Source organism: Dryobates pubescens, chromosome 28 (assembly GCF_014839835.1).
Source record: "Dryobates pubescens isolate bDryPub1 chromosome 28, bDryPub1.pri, whole genome shotgun sequence".
NCBI classification, from domain to species: Eukaryota; Metazoa; Chordata; class Aves; order Piciformes; family Picidae; genus Dryobates; species Dryobates pubescens.
The window spans coordinates 90165-107430 of record NC_071639.1 but is presented as its reverse complement, the minus strand read 5'-3'; the positions used below and the strand labels follow the sequence as shown (position 1 = coordinate 107430).

The window sequence follows — 17266 nt, the reverse complement described above, 5'->3', positions numbered from 1 at the left end:
AACCATGTCCCTCAGCACCATATCCACACATCCCTGCAGCACCTCCCTGGGCTGCCTGGGACAGTGCCTGAGAGCCCTTGCTGGGAAGAAATTGTTCCTAATGTCCAATCTGAACCTCCCCTGGCACAACTTTCATCTGAATTATCTGAATTGCCTCTTTATCCTGTTTCAGCTGCTGTCACTCTCAACATGAACTCGCACAAATACAGTTTAGGAGTGGGGTTTTTTCACCCAGAACTATCAAAGCTTATCCAACAAATGTCCACATCCAACCACACAAACACTCACAAGCACATCTGCCCTGAAAGCACACAAATACATTGTGTGGTATCTGCCTCTCAGGGGGGTCTGCTTTACACCCCTACAGATCAAGTTTCAGCACAAGCTCAGAGGTACTCTAAATCTAAGTTAGCAGGACACAGGCACCAAGCACCCCTGGCCACTCACTGGCTCTGCAGTCAAGAGTGCAGAACAGTCCAGCAGATCTGCAGCCAGCAGAGCCCCACAACTTCCTCCAGGCTGTGCTTAGGCTTAACATCTCCTTTCCAACCTCCTGCACATCACCTTCACAGCTTCAACATCTTACCCTCACCAGTTTCCCACAGTTCCAACAGGGCCTGGCCCAAACCATGTGCCTCCAAGCAATGCCACAGAAGCACAGAAAACAGAATGCATCCAGTTGGCAGAGCCCTCCCAGCTCCCCCAGCCCAGCCCTCCCCCCAGCACTGCAGGCTCAGCACCAAACCAGGTCCATAAGCACCAGCTCCATGCTGCTGGAACACCCCCAGGGATGGGGACTCCAGCACTGCCCTGGGCAGACCATTCCAATGGCTGAGAGCCCTCTCTGGCAAGAAATAGTTCCTAGCATCCAGCCTGAGCCTCCCCTGCTGCACCTTGAAACCATTGCCTCTGCTCCTGTCCCTTGGCACCAAGGAGCAGAGGCTGCTCCCTCCTCACTCCAACCTCCCTGCAGGGAGCTGCAGAGAGCAAGGAGGTCTCCCTCAGCCTCCTCTTCTCCAGCCTCAACCCCCCCAGCTCCCTCAGCCCTCCTCTAGCCCAGGGGCTCCAGGCCCTTCTCCAGCCTGCCTGCCCTGCTCTGGACAGGCTCCAGCCCCTCAGTGTCCTTCCTGCAGGGAGGGACCCAGTCCTCTCCTCCTCACCTCTCAGCTTCTGCTTAAGAAACACTGCTAAAAGCCAGTTTGAGGGAGAGAAAGAGTTAAATATTCAAAGAGAAAAGAAGGAAGTGGAAAGGCCAGCTGCTATCAAAGTGTGATAGCAGCTGTGCTGCAGTTTGCAAACTCAAGTCCTCAGGAACTCTTTAAAAAAAACTCCTTGTTGCCAAATTCTTTCCCCTTTGGCAGTGCCAGGATCACACAGCACAGCAGCACCCTGCTTCCTTTGTAGCCTAACTGCTTCACCTCTCTGTGGTAGGAAGTGACCTGCACTTGAGCTGCCAATTCTGCTCAGATCCATGACACATCCCACCAGGACTTCGTCGTGGCTCCAGCTGCAGAGGTCTGGCTCATCCCTGCTGCCTGTGCCAGACAAACAGCTGCCAAGCCCTGCAGGGCTCTGAAGTGCCTGCTCCACCAGGCTGCTAAACCTTGCTTGGAGGCTTTAGGCTGCCAAGAATCCCCTAGGAATGGGCAAGCTGGCTGCTGCTGAAGCAACAGGGAGTGGATCTGCATTCTTTCAGGTACCTGCTGCACCTCCCTACAGCACTGCTTCCTGTCCTTGTCTGTACCACAGGCAGATTTGGGTCATTCTGGGTCGCTGCCTGAAGTCTGGAGTCAGCCAGCCATTCTAAGCTCACCTGCTTCAAGGCTGGGAGAACAACCCTTGCTCCTTTTGGAAACTGCAGGCACTACTGCATGGAACTTCTGTGGTATGCCCACCCCCCTGCAAACTTGATAGCAAACAAGTAGCTCCATGCCGTGGTGTATTGGCCAATGAAAGTATTAGCTCAGCAGCAAACAGTGCAGGAAGGAAATGCAGAGAGCTCCTAAAAGGAGGCAGAACTGTGGGTATTGTTTCTTTCCAAAGCTGGGACTAGCTCTAGCCACACTGGTACCCACAGCACCAATGCTGGGTAAAAGTACTTTTTAGTTAAATATCAGATGGAATGTTAAAAGTTACACACTGATATGCAGCTGCAGGGGAGACGAGACAGCAAAAGAGCAAAGCACCTGTGCACAAGGGCTGCAGAACTGAAACTGCTTCAGGGCTGCTGCTTCTCCCTTCACATTTGCATTCAAACAGCTGCCTGTGACCATTCTCAGCAACAGAACTGCAGTCAGGAGGCACACCCCAGGTATTTCCTCCTGGTCCTGACAAAAGCAGTGACCGACTTCTTTTGTCTTCAACACTTCTAAGTTAACCTTCAGTGTCTTTAAAGGAGTTACAGAAGTACAGATTGTACAACTATCAGACATGGAGCTTCTCAAGCTGCTGGCTACAGAGCTGGGCAGCCCAACACAACACATCATGGGAGGATGCTCAGGTGACTAACTGAGAAGCCTACAGGCGCTATTCAGCTTTTCCTCTGCACACGCAGATCTCTCAGTACAATTCTTGGTACCCATACATATCGCAGTGAAGATTCACAGTAGCTCTGAAGGCCAGCAGTGTAAATTCACAGCTGGTTCGCTCCACACAAATTCTTCCACCAGCAATGCTGTGCCAGAGCATGTTAACCACAGAGGCTGTGGCCAGGATAAGTCACTAGACTGCAGAACAGATAGAGGGAGAGGTAAGTGGTCGGTCATCAGCGTTGGTCACCTCCCAGTCTTCACCACAAACTCTCAAAGCCAAGAAAAAACAAACTGAACAGCACCAAGAGAAGAAAACTTTTGCATTTGTTAACTTTTTTAGACAGGAGGTGTGAATTTCCTCCTCATTCCAGCTCTCACACAACAGGGGCACCTGAACCAAACCAACTCCTACTTCAACCCCACACTCCCTTTGCTTGTTAGCTGAGTTACTCACATGCCCCTGAAAACATACTGGCGCTCCATAGCCAAGCAGAAAAGGAACCCTACCACCAGCTTGTCTTCTAGAAAGGAGTTTGTCAGAGAAAAAGTCACTTTCCCTTTGCCTAATTCCAGTCTTATCACTGTCAAATGTAGACAAGAGAGTGGGAACCCAATAAAAGAGCAGCTGCTAAATGTCACTGAATGGTCTATCAGGACAAAAGGATGTGATGTGACAGCACACAGCACATCTTGGATCTCAGCAGCACCCACCTTAAATACCTTGCAGGCTGCAGGCAGCTGCAGTTAAAAAGCACCTGCTCTATTCTGCATGTTCTCGTTCAGGCACTCTGAGACTTTTCCTTCTATCAATGTATCCCACAGAGACTAGGACCAGAACCCTTCAGCAATATTTGTACTGTTCAAGCAACCTTTTAGCATGATCTAGACACAGATCCTTAACTTTCCAAAAGCAAAATGCAGCTGCTGCATTTCATAGAAATACTTGAAAATGTAAATCTGATCTGAATGAGGATTTTATGCCTTGAAATACCCAGGCCTGGGGCTTTCCTGTTACAGAAACAAAGCTTCTCCAAAACAGCCCCTAGCTGCGACTTCCTTTGCAATCTACTGCCAAAAAAGGGCAACAAGTCCTGCAGGCAGAGCGAAAACACAGGCAAAAATGACCAACTGCTGGAAAAACTAATGTGGCCAGTCACAATTTTCAGCACAAACACATTTCTTCCAGCAGCAGCCATGAGCAGTGAGACTGCAACGAAACAGTGCACCTGTCTCTCTCAGTAGGCTTTAAACCCAAAGAATGAGATGAGACAAGGCACACTTGTGGGATGCTTCTGGCACCTGCCAAAGACACCTACACCGCACAACCATCTTTGGACAGCAGCTGCTGATGACTTTTGCAGCACCTTGGCAAGAGGTGGAATCCCCTGCGTGGCAGGGTGAGCAGGCTGAGTGTGGCAAGGGGGAGCAGGCAGTGTGTGGCAGGGTGAGCAGGCTGAGTGTGGCAAGGGGGAGCAGGCAGTGTGTGGCAGGGTGAGCAGGCTGAGTGTGGCAAGGGGGAGCAGGCAGTGTGCGGCAGGGGAAGCAGGCTGAGTGTGGCAAGGGGGAGCAGGCAGTGTGTGGCAGGGGGAGCAGGCAGTGTGCGGCAGGGGGAGCAGGCTGAGCGTGGCAAGGGGGAGCAGGCTGAGCGTGGCAGGGGGAGCAGGCAGTGTGCGGCAGGGGGAGCAGGCTGAGCGTGGCAGGGGGAGCAGGCTGAGTGTGGCAGGGGGAGCAGGCTGAGCGTGGCAGGGGGAGCAGGCAGTGTGCGGCAGGGGGAGCAGGCTGAGCGTGGCAGGGGGAGCAGGCTGAGTGTGGCAGGGGGAGCAGGCTGAGCGTGGCAGGGGGAGCAGGCTGAGCGTGGCAGGGGGAGCAGGCTGAGTGTGGCAAGGGGAGCAGGCTGAGCGTGGCAGGGGGAGCAGGCAGTGTGCGGCAGGGGGAGCAGGCTGAGCGTGGCAGGGGGAGCAGGCTGAGTGTGGCAGGGGGAGCAGGCTGAGCGTGGCAGGGGGAGCAGGCTGAGTGTGGCAGGGGGAGCAGGCTGAGCGTGGCAGGGGGAGCAGGCAGTGTGCGGCAGGGGGAGCAGGCAGTGTGCGGCAGGGGGAGCAGACTGAGCGTGGCAGGGGGAGCAGGCTGAGTGTGGCAGGGGGAGCAGGCTGAGTGTGGCAGGGGGAGCAGGCAGGGCGCGGCAGGGGGAGCAGGCTGAGCGTGGCAGGGGGAGCAGGCTGAGCGTGGCAAGGGGGAGCAGGCTGAGTGTGGCAGGGGGAGCAAGCTGAGTGTGGCAGGGGGAGCAGGCTGAGCGTGGCAGGGGGAGCAGGCTGAGTGTGGCAGGGGGAGCAGGCAGGGCGCGGCAGGGGGAGCAGGCTGAGCGTGGCAGGGGGAGCAGGCTGAGCGTGGCAAGGGGGAGCAGGCTGAGTGTGGCAGGGGGAGCAAGCTGAGTGTGGCAGGGGGAGCAGGCTGAGCGTGGCAGGGGGAGCAGGCTGAGCGTGGCAGGGGGAGCAGGCAGTGTGCGGCAGGGGGAGAATACATAGAATACATAGAATAAACCAGGTTGGAAGAGACCTTCAAGATCATCGCGTCCAACCCATCAACCAATCCAACACCACCCAAGCAACTAACCCACGGCACCAAGTACCCCGTCAAGTCTTCTCCTAAAAACCTCCAGTGATGGTGACTCCACCACCTCCCCAGGCAGCCCATTCCAATGTGCAATCACTCTCTCTGTATAGAACTTTTTTCTAACATCCAGCCTGAACCTCCCCTGGCGCAGCCTGAGACTGTGTCCTCTTGTTCTGGTACTGCTTGCCTGGGAGAAGAGACCAACATCCGTCTGTCTACAACCTCCCTTCAGGTAGTTGTAGAGAGTAATAAGGTCACCCCTGAGTCTCCTCTTCTCCAGGCTAAGCAACCCCAGCTCCCTCAGCCTCTCCTCGTAGGGCTTATGTTCCAAACCCCTCACCAACTTTGTTGCTCTTCTCTGGACACCTTCCAGCAAGTCAACCTCCTTCCTAAACTGAGGGGCCCAGAACTGGACACAGTACTCGAGGTGCGGCCTAACCAGTGCAGTGTACAGGGGCAGAATGACCTCCCTGCTCCTGCTGGCCACACTGTTCCTGATGCAGGCCAGGATGCCATTGGCCCTCTTAGCTGCCTGGGCACACTGCAGGCTCATGTTCAGTCTACCGTCGACCAGCACCCCCAGGTCCCTCTCAGCCTGACTGCTCTCCAGCCACTCTGACCCCAGCCTGTAGCACTGCCTGGGGTTGCTGTGGCCAATGTGCAGAACCTGGCACTTGGATGTGTTAAATCTCATGCCGTTGGACTCTGCCCATCTGCCCAGCCTGTCGAGGTCCCTCTGCAGAGCCTCTCTACCCTCCAGCAGATCAACTCCTGCCCCCAGCTTGGTGTCGTCAGCAAATTTACTGATGATGGACTCGATGCCCTCGTCCAGATCATCAATAAAGATGTTAAAGAGCAAGGGGCCCAGCACTGATCCCTGGGGCACACCACTGGTGACTGGCTGCCAGCTGGATGTGGCACCATTCACTACCACTCTCTGGGCTCGGCCCAGGCAGTGTGCGGCAGGGGGAGCAGGCTGAGCGTGGCAGGGGGAGCAGGCAGTGTGCGGCAGGGGGAGCAGGCAGTGTGCGGCAGGGGGAGCAGGCTGAGCGTGGCAGGGGGAGCAGGCAGTGTGCGGCAGGGGGAGCAGGCAGTGTGCGGCAGGGGGAGCAGGCTGAGTGTGGCAAGGGGGAGCAGGCTGAGCGTGGCAGGGGGAGCAGGCAGTGTGCGGCAGGGGGAGCAGGCTGAGCGTGGCAGGGGGAGCAGCCAGTGTGCGGCAGGGGGAGCAGGCTGAGCGTGGCAGGGGGAGCAGGCAGTGTGCGGCAGGGGGAGCAGGCAGTGTGCGGCAGGGGGAGCAGGCTGAGCGTGGCAGGGGGAGCAGGCAGTGTGCGGCAGGGGGAGCAGGCTGAGCGTGGCAGGGGGAGCAGGCTGAGCGTGGCAAGGGGGAGCAGGCTCAATGCCATGGGCGATGGCTCTGCCACAGCACCTCAGGGATTCTCCCATCTGTGTCACAGCAGGTGACTGCTGACCTGCCAGCCCCACCTCTGTGCCTGGGAAGATCATGGAACAGATGCTTCTGAAAGCTACCCTGGAACACTTGGGGATTTGAACCAGCCAGCATGGTTTCAGCAAGGCCATGTGCTCCTGACCTAACCAGTGGCTTTCTACATCACTGGACAAGGGAAGGGCCATGGATGTCAACTATCTGGACTTCTGCAAGGCCTTTGATGTGGTCCTCCACAAGATCCTTCTCTCTAAACTGGAGAGATGTGGATTTGATAGGTGGACTATTCAGTGGATAAGGAATTGCCTGGATGGCCACGTGCAGAGGGCAGCTGGGTGACAAGTGGTGTCCCTCAGAAGTCTGCAACCAGTGCTGTTCAGTATCTTCATCAATGACACAGTGACATGCAGGGCACCCTGAGACAGTCTGCAGGCAACACCAAGCTGTGTGGAGTGGTCGATGTGCCAGAGGAACCTGGACAAGCAGAAGCAGGCCCAGGTGAACCTTAGAAGGTTCAACAAAGCAACCTGCAAGGTCCTGCACCTGTGTTGGGACAATCCTTGATAGCAGTCCAGGATGGGGTATGATGAAATTGAGAGCAGCTCTGCAGAGAAGGACTTGAGAAGCAGCCTGGGCTGCATCCAAAGCAGTGCAGCCAGCAGGTTGAGAGAGGGGATTCTGCCCCTCTGCTCTGTGCTGCTGAGATCTCACCTGCAGTGCTGTCTCTACCTCTGGAGCCCTCAACACAGGAAGGACCTGGACCAGCTGGAGCAAGCTCAGGGGAGGCCATGAAGATGATGAGAGGGCTGGAGCACCTCTGCTATGCAGACAGGCTGGGAGAGTTTGGGCTGTTCAGCCTGCAGAAGAGAAGGCTCCAGGGAGACCTTAGAGCAGTCTTCCAGTACCTGAAGAGGCTACAGGAGAGCTGGGGAGGGACTTTTGACAAGGGCTGGAAGTGACAGGACAAAGAACCATAGCTTGAAATTATAGTGGGGGAGACTGCACAGTGAGGGAGGTGGAACACTGAAACAGGTTAGCCAGAGAGGTTGTGGTGGCTTAAGGCCCATCCTGAGAACAAAGGGGAGAGGGCTTGCGGGTGCCTTGCCCTCCCTGCTGGGTGTTTTCCCCCTGGGAAACTCAGTCTGTTCCACTGCCCCCTCCCTGCCCAGCTAGGGTGTAAAAGGGAAGGCATTGGGGTCATTAGTTCTCCTTTTGGCTCCTGCCTCCCCTGGATGAGAGCTGCTGCGGCTGCCCTCCTGCTCCTCTGCCACGTGGTCGGGCCTGATCCTTCTCCCTGCTGCCTCTGTGCCTCTTCAGAGAGAGACTGGGTTTGTATTCTTCCTCTTTGTCCCCCTCCCATCCATCCTTGTCCCTTGCCCTTGTGAACCTTCCCTGTCATTGTTATATATTGTTTAAAGAGAACTCTTTACCTCCCTACCTCCAGGCCGACTCCAAGTTATTGTTTGGTGGATTTGCTCCTATCTTTTTTTTTTCCCCTCTGTGCTGGGACGCGGGGGGAGGGGGGGGTAAGGGGGCGGCGCCAGGGAGAGATTCTCAGCCTTGTCCCCATCTGAGCTCTTAACTCCCAGTTAAGGCTTAAACCACCACAGAGGTGATGAATGCCTGACCCCGGGACCATTCGAAGCCAGATCTGACAGGGCTCGGAGCAGCTTGGCCTGCTGGGAGATGTCCCTGCTGACTGCAGGGTGTTGGACTGGATGACCTTTGAAGGTCCCTTCAGGTTGGAATGCACTAGGTTGACTGCCTGATTCTACAACTTAGTAACACAAGTGAGTTATTACATGTCACTGTTTCCTTCACTGGGCTTCAGGGGGTAAAGTTCCTTCTTAGAGGCAGAGATCATATTCTTCACTTTGTGCTTTTATGGCTCCTAATGTGCTGGAGTCCTGGTTCACAAAGGCAGCTGGGGTCTTCCAGAATACAAAAGCAACTCTGAGCCAAAACAAACATGCAAACAAAATCCCAGTAAACGAAATCCTTCCTGTTTTCTTACAGGAACTACTAAAGATTCCAGTTTTTCCTTTATCATCTGCTTCAGGTAGACATCAAATTTAAATCTGTATGGGGTACAGAAAAGCAAGCAAGGTTTTATAGATTCATAGAACAGTTTGGCTTGGAAGGGACCTTAAGGATCATTCAGTTCCAACCCGCTGCCATTGGCAGGGACACCTCCCACCAGCCCAGCTTGCTCAAGGCCTCATCCAGCCTGGCCTTGCACACCTCCAGGAAGGGGACAGCCACAGCCTCCCTGGGCAACCTGTGCCAGAGTCTCCCCAGCCTCATTCTCAAGAATTTCTTCCTCATCTTCAGACTCAATCTCCCTTCTCACAGCTCAAAGCCATTGTCCCTTGTCCTGGCACTCCCAGCCCTTGTCAGAAGTCCCTCCCCAGCTCTCCTGGAGCCCGTTCAGGGACTGGAAGGCTGCTCTGAGGTCTCCCTGGAGCATTCTTTTGCCCAAGCTGAACAATCCAACTCCCTCAGCCTCTGATTCTCCAGCACTCTGATCATTTTCATGGCCTCCTCTGGACCCTCTCCAACAGCTCCAGGTCCTTTTTGTGCTGGGGGCCCCAGAGCTGAAGGCAGTGCTGCAGGTGGGGTCTGAGCATAGAATACATAGAATACATAGAATAAACCAGGTTGGAAGAGACCTTCAAGATCATCGTGTCCAACCCATCAACCAATCCAACACCACCTAATCAACTAACCCATGGCACCAAGCACCCCATCAAGCCTCACCCTGAACACCCCCAGTGACGGCGACCCCACCACCTCCTCAGGCAGCCCATCCCAATGGGCAATCACTCTCTCTGTGTAGAACTTCTTCCTAATCTCCAGCCTAAACCTCCCCTGGCACAGCCTGAGACTGTGTCCTCTTGTTCTGGTACTGGCTGCCTGGGAGAAGAGACCAACCTCTGCCTGACTACAACCTCCCTTCAGGGAGTTGTAGACAGCAATAAGGTCACCTCTGAGCCTCCTCTTCTGCAGGCTAAGCAACCCCAGCTCCCTCAGCCTCTCCTCACAGGGCTGTGTTCCAAGCCCCTCACCAACTTTGTTGCCCTTCTCTGGACACCTTCCAGCAAGTCAACCTCCTTCCTAAACTGAGGGGCCCAGAACTGGACACAGGACTCAAGGTGCAGCCTAACCAGTGCAGTGTACAGGGGCAGAATGACCTCCCTGCTCCTGCTGGCCACACTGTTCCTGATGCAGGCCAGGATGCCATTGGCCCTATTGGCTGCCTGGGCACACTGCAGGCTCATGTTCAGCCTACCATCAACCAGCACCCCCAGGTCCCTCTCTGCCTGGCTGCTCTCAGCCACTCTGCCCCCAGCCTGTAGCTCTGCCTGGGGCTGCTGTGGCCAATGTGCAGCCCCTGGCACTTGGATGTGTTCAATCTCCTGCCCTTGGACTCTGCCCATCTGCCCAGCCTGTTGAGGTCCCTCTGCAGAGCTCTCCTACCCCCCAGCAGATCAACTCCTGCCCCCAGCTTGGTGTTGTCAGCAGAGCAGAGCAGAGGGGCAGAATCCCCTCCCTGTGCTGCTGCTCTCCCTGCTCTGGATGCAGCTCAGCACTCAGCTGGCTCTGGGCTGCCAGTGCTATCTTTGCTCGAACACAGCAACGCCAACAGAAAAGATGTCTGATGGTAATTTTCTGCTCCACTCTGCCCAGTTTCCCCAGCCTTGCCACATCAGTCACACTGAACCACACCAAAAGAAACTTGCATTATCTAACAGCCAGAAGTAATTCTTGTAAAAGAAAAATAAATCATTATTAGATAGTGCTAGAGGTCAGTGTTCTATCCATGTTCCCTAGGAACAACTCTGTCAGACAAAGATGCAATTTGAAGTGGTGGCATTTCCAGCTGCCCAGTGTGGAAAATCACATTCCTGAAGCCTGAAATGCTGTTAGGCCTTAATGCATCTCCAGCACTCAGCATCTGTGGCTCAAAAATATGCCTGGCATGGTTTGATTCATCCTCATGAATGTCTGTAGCTGAAGGAAGCACACAGCTTTCAGAAACCTAACAGAACATCTTTGTTCTTGGGAAAAGCCTGAAGTAAGGGAATTACCTTTTCCAGGAGCACACAGGGGCCTGACAGTGAAGCAGGAAGAGAAATAGGATGGAGAGAGACTATTTCCAAAACCCTGCAGGGACAGGACCAGCGGCAATGGTTTGAAATGAGAGCTGGGCAGATTGGATGTTAAGACTCAGTGCCTTGCATTTCATCCGAAGCAGAGTGAAACCTTCCACTTCCTTCTACAGTTTACGAAGTGCCCACTTCTGAAACAGCAGCAAGTGATTCACCGGGAGAGGAGAGCAAACGCGAGGCCAGGGCTCGGCTGTCACCTCCCTCCGTGCTGCTCAAGGGCCCTGCTCGCCCCGGCTCGGCAGGAGCACGGAGGGCGTTTCATTGCGCTGAAGGCGAGGATCCGACCCTGCAGCTCGACATCAGCTCCTGTAAAACACCGGCTGCAGGCCCCGAGTTTCTGTTTAAGGCATCAGGGCCAGCGTCCACCCCAAAGCCATGGGGTCGGGGGTGCCCCGGCGAGGGGCGGCGGGGAATGAGGGTGGTGGTGACACAGCCGACTGCAGCCCTAGCCCACGGCCCGGCAGCCAGCCCCTGCCGCAGCCGCCCCGCTCGCCCCAGACAGGCACAGGACCGAGCCGGTAGCGGAGGCGGCTCCGACCCCAGGAAGGACTCACGGCTGCAGCCCCTCCAGCCGCCGCTGCCCCCCAGCGCCACCCTGCGCACCCTGCCCGCGGGCAGTGCTAACCCCTCCCAGCTCCCCAGCTGAGCGCCGGCCGCTCTTACCCGGCCTGGCGATCCTGCTGCCCCGGGCGCGGCAGGGACGGCAGCGGCAGACAGGGCGGGCAGGGGAAGGGCAGCCCCCTCCGCCCGCCCGCCCCGCCTCCGCCCGCCCGCCCCGCCTCCGCCCGCCCGCCCCGCCTCCGCCCGCCCGCCCCGCCTCCGCCCGCCCGCCCCGCCTCCGCCCGCCCGCCCCGCCTCCGCCCGCCCGCCCCGCCTCCGCCCGCCCGCCCCGCCTCCGCCCGCCCGCCCCGCCTCCGCCCGCCCGCCCCGCCTCCGCCCGCCCGCCCCGCCTCCGCCCGCCCGCCCCGCCTCCGCCCGCCCGCCCCGCCTCCGCCCGCCCGCCCGCCCGTGACGGCGGAGGCGTGGGGGAGGCGGAGCCGGACCGCGGCCGCACCCGGCGGCGTGGGTGAGCGGCAGGGGCGCGTTGTGCGCCGGCGACCCGCGGCTCCTGGGGGCCGGAGGGGCTGGAACCTGCGGGCGGCCACCTCCCTTCGGCCTCCCGGGGGCCGCAGCGTGTAGAGTGCGGCGTAGGGTAAACGGGCAATGGCCTCGGGAGAAGATGAGCAAGGGACCAATGCTGCAGAGCCAAACGTCGTGTTCTGCGCTGGAAGCACTGCCCTCAGCTTCAGTCGCTTTGTCTCCAAGTGAGAAAGGACACTCGGAAGGAAGTGCCGTGTTTAGAGCAGCCTTTGAACGAAGGGACTTGGGTTGGAGAAGCAGCCTCAGGAGATTTTATGAAGTTCAGCAAGGCTAGGTGCAAGGTCCTGCACCTGGGTCGGGGCAATCCTCGCTACCAATCCAGGCTGGGGGTGATGAGATTGAGAGCAGCCCTGCAGGGAAGGCCTTGGGGGTGCTGGGGGTAAGAAGCTGGGCAGGAGCCAGCAATGGGCACTGGCAGCGCAGAAGGCCAAGGGCAGCCTGGGCTGCATTCAAAGTAGTGTGGCCAGAGACGGAGAGAGAGGATCCTGCCCCTCTGCTCTGGGGAGACCTCACCTGCAGGGCTGTGTCCAGATATAGGACCCTGACACAAGAGACACCTGGACATGATGGAAAGGGTTCAGCCTGGAGAAAAGAAGGCTTTGGGGGGACCTTAGAACTGCATTTCATATCTGCAGGGGACCTGCAGGCAGGCTGGGTAGAGATTGTTCAGAAGAGGCTATGGGGATAGGACGAGAGGCAATGGTTTAAAGCTGGAGCAGGGCAGATTTAGGTTGGACATCAGGAGGAAGCTCTGCACAGTGAAGCTGGTGAGACACTGGAACAGGTTTCTCAGGGAGGTGGTTAAGGCCCCATCCCCGGAGAAATTAAAAGTCAGGCTTGATGTGGCCCAGAGCAACTTGCTCTAGTTGGAGGTGTCCCTGCTGACTACAGGGGTGTTGGCTGAGATGCCCTTCGAGGGTCCCTTCCATCCCAGTGCATGCTGATTCACACTATGTAGCTGAAAGAGGGGCAAGTGACACCAGGAACAACAGGACATGAGGGGTGCATTCACATGGCTGCCAGGAGCAGGCCTGCTGGAGAAGCAGGCCAGGCCAGGAGCACTGGGGAGGGATGACAGGGATGAGTCCCTTCAAGAGGAAAGGACAGGCCAGGTGCTCCCCAGAGCCCCAGGGCTGGGCTGCTGCAACTGCAGGATACCCCTGTGTGCATTAAATCCTGCAGGACACAGCCCTCCATTGCTGGGCACCTTGTCTCCTCCAGACAGGCCAGCCCTGCCCAAGGAAGGGCTGCAGAAACTGGGAAGTGCATATTGATATCTGCTTGAGGGCAGGAATGCTCTACAGAGGGAGCTGGCCAGGCTGGCTTGATGAGCTAAGGACAGTTGTATGACATTCAACACAGCCAGGTGCTGCGTCCTCCATTTGGCTCACAACAACCCCATGACTGCTCCAGACTTGGGGCAGAGTGGCTGGAAACTGCCCAGCAGAGACAGACCTGGGCGTGCTGGGTGACAGCAGCTGGGAAGGTGGCCAAGAAGGCCACAAGCATCCTGGCTTGGATCAGCAATGGTGTGGCCCGCAGGAACAGGGCAGTGATTGTCCCCCTGGACTGGGCACTGCTGATACCACACCTTGAGTCCAAGAAGGACATTGAAAGGCTGGAGCAGGTCCAGAGAAGGGCAACAAAGCTGGGGAAGGGTCTGGAGAACAAGCCTGGGGAGGAGCAGCTGAGGCAGCTAGGGGTATTTAGTCTGGAGAAAAGGAGGCTGAGAGGAGACCTCATTGCTCTCTACAGCTCCCTGAAAAGAGATTGGAGTGATGTGGGGGTTGGGCTCTTCTCCCTAGGAGTAAGTCAAAGGGTGAGAGGAAATGGCCTCCAACTCCACCAGGGGAGGTTTAGATTGGGTATTAGAAGAAACTTCTTCACTGAAAGGGTTATTAAACACTTGAACAGGTTGCCCAGGGAGGTGATTGAATCCCCATCCCTGGGGTGTTTACAAGACACAGAGGCTGAATATTAGGTTGAATATTAGGAAATATTAGGTTTAGGTGGAGATTAGGAAAAATGTCTTTGCTGCAGGAGTGGTCAGGGATTGGAACAGGCTGCCCAGGGAGGTGGTGGAGTCCCCACCCCTGGAGGTGTTAAGAAATGTGTGGCCATAGCACTTGGGGCCATGGTTTGGTAGCCATGGTGGGGTTGGGTTGCTGGTGGGACTGGGTGATCTCAGAGGGCTTTTCCATCCCAAACAGTTTTCTGATCCCCTGATGTCTGCAAGAGTTGGATGTTAATGCAGCCCAGCAAGAAGCACTCCTTCTTCCTGGCCCCATTTCTGACTCTGCCCTACCTTCCTGACTGCATTCCTGCCACCCACCTTTTGCTCCTGCCCTGGCACCTCCAGCAGGCACACAGGCCCAGCAGGGTGGGTAGCACAAGTGCCAGGGCTGCCAGTGACACAGTTTGAGGCACTCATTTCCCTGCAGCTTGCCCTGCCTATGTGCTGTGTGATGGAGTGAAGGGGAAGCAGCCTAGCCTGGCCTCATGTTCTTAGGAATATTCTGTCCCCAGGGCAGTGTCTAAGTGCTGTGTAGTTTACCTATAGACAGTTTCAATTCGCTGCTGCCACGCTGCACTTGTGTCTCTCTGACTTCAGACAGGGAAAGCACCATGCTGGCATTTGGTAGCAATGGCAAACTGCCTGTCAGAGCCTCCCGAGCAGCTGCTGCTGCTGCTGCACTGCACCACCAGGAAGCATTCCTGTGATGGCTGTCATCAGCTGCAGCTCCTGATTTAACTGAAGTCTCTGCTTCAGACCCAGATCCCATTCCCCCACAGTGCTGCACTTGTGATGGGTGGCAGTTCCCAGCCGGAACAAGCTTCTGGGTTACCTGTACTGCAGAGGGCTGCAGACCCTGATGGTTTGAAACAAAAACCTGTACTGACCCCTTGCCTGCAATTTAGGTTGCTGCTCACTGCATGCAGCTGTAGTTAGCATGGTGGTATATGTATCAAACAGAAAAAAGTCTGTTCCAAATACTGATAATGTTCCCTAAAATAACAACTTCTGTACAAATCTTGCTTTGTTTTTCTGTCTAGGTTTCAATGCCCACATCAGGCTTTCACCCACACTAGTGCTGACATTTTCGTTTCAGTTAAGTAGTACCTGCAAATACAACAGCTTTCTAACTTCAACCACAGCCTTTTTAAATGATAAAGATCCATAAAGGTGTCACAGAGCCCCCCCAACAGACAGCAACAGACACCTCAAAGTGTGGATTTCTTGTAATTACTTGGCACTCCTTCCAACAGTTAAATCATAGAACCACAGAATGTTAGGGGTTGGAAGGGACCTCTGGAGATCACCCAGTCCAACCCCCTGCCAGAGCAGGGTCACCCAGGGCAGGGCACACAGAACACATCCAGATGGGGCTGGAAAGGCTCCAGAGCAGGAGACTCCACAACCTCTCTGGGCAGCCTGCTCCAGGCCTCAGCAGCCTCACACCACAGAAGTTTCTCCTCGTGCTGAGGTGGAACTTCCTGGGTTCCAGTTTGTGTCCCTAGCTCCTTGTCCTATCTCAGGACACCACTGAGCAGAGCCTGGCCCCTTCCTGACCCCCACCCCTCAGATATTGGCAATCATTGATCAGATCCCTCTCAGCCTGCTCTTTTCCAGGCTAAGTCACAGGTTTGGATGTCAATTTGGAATCACAGACTCACACAGCATCATATCCTTGTGCACCACACCTAGATAGCTTTTAAATATATCCAAAGATGGGGACTGAATCACCTGCCTGGACAGTTTCTTAGGCTTGTTTCAGAGAGAGTACCAACAGTGCACTCGCACACTCCCTCCTGAAGGGACAACCTCCCATTTAGAGTACCCAGGATATAGACACTCACCAAAGGGGATGAGGGCTCCTTAGACAAGGTTCCAGTAAGGGGAGAGGATCCAACTGCCAGGCTGCTTGCTGTATGGGCACCAGCTCCAAATGACTCCACAGGGGCCTCCACTTAAACCCTACACTGAGAGTCCGCTGTGGTCAGTTCCTAATTAGATGGAGTTCTGGGTCCTCCAAACAACACAAAAGCAGGGTGAGAGCTTCTGGGTCCAGAGATGCCAGTTAGTGTATGATGGCATCAGTCTGATCTTCATCAGCTCTGGCAAATCTTGGCCCTTTGTCAGGCTTTAGTGTTTGTCAGGGCAGTCATACCTGCCACTGAAGGGCATAACAGGAGAAGGCAATACTGTGTGCAGGGAAATACTAAGAGAGGGAAAATAAGGAAATCTACTGACTTTGAGGTTAGCAGCTGGCTCTGATAGAGCCCAATAGAGCCTCATTTGGAAAATAAGGTCATTGTTGAGCAACCTCTTCATTGGTCTACAGCTCCTCCTCACTTCACAATTCATAATTACCTTAATTGCTTTTTGAAGCCTTGGAGAAAAAGAACAGATAAAGGAATTGTGACAGAATTTGGCTAGGTAAACCAGACATCAAAGGCAAGGGGAGAGAAAGGGAGTTCTAAAGATGAGGAAAACAAAATATCAGAAAATAGGGAAAGTGATCCTGGCTGCTCCAAGCTGTAGCAGATTTCCCTTCTCACTGCAGGCATAAGGCTTCATAAATGTCTCAGTTTAATATCACCAACGTTTTTTGGCCACTCTTTATTCAGGACATCCCTGAAAAGAACACCTAAGCTCACTTTCTCTTCTTCCAAACTTGTGCTTTAAAGATTTTAAGTACTGACATTTTTTCTGACTGAAGTCTTAAGACAAAAATGTTTTGAGATGATGTGGCGAGGGCACCTGTAATGGGTTGGGGCAGGTCCCCTCCCCACCACAGGCAGAAATAACGACTCAGGCAAACGGATTGCAAAAGTGATGAAAGTTTAAATAGGAAAACAATAACCAACAACAATGAAAGTTTTACAGAGACCCACAAGCACCATGACAAAGAGAGAGATCCCAGAACATACCCAAGAACATCCCATCCCCACCTGGGGGTACACCCAAACCCCCCCCAGGGCTCTTTCTTCCCCCCCCCCCCACCCAGCCTTGGGCCTGAGCAGGCCCAAGGGAGGCAGCTCACGCCATGTTACCTAGGCAGCAGCAGGGGACGAAAGAGAAAGTGAAGACCCCGCATGGCCTTTTTATAGGGGTGCAGGGCATTATGGGAATGGAATACCTGGTCCTTGTGACCACCCCCTGGGCTGGGCCCACCCCTTGGGACCTCCCAGGTGTGGCCTGCGCAGTGGCATCTGGGCCAGCACCCAGCCTAAACCACCACAGACCACCCCTTATTCCATACCATAATCCCTGCACCCAGAACATATCATCAAATTAGAACTCTTCTTATGACATATCTAGCAACAGTCCATGTCTTCTTCTGGGCGTCCTTCCACACAGTCTCTCATTC

General features: G+C 55.4%; 1 protein-coding gene across 2 annotated transcripts in view; it reads right to left on the bottom strand.

Moving 5' to 3' along the window:
• The window catches only part of STX7 (syntaxin 7), a 46344-nt gene extending 34868 nt beyond the window's left edge, over nt 1-11476 (bottom strand). For both annotated transcript variants that reach the window (XM_054174108.1, XM_054174107.1), the window contains exon 1: nt 11418-11476. The gene's annotated coding sequence lies outside the window, so the exon portion shown is untranslated. The remainder of the gene's footprint in view (nt 1-11417) is intronic.
• Nucleotides 11477-17266: the final 5790 nt, after the last annotated feature.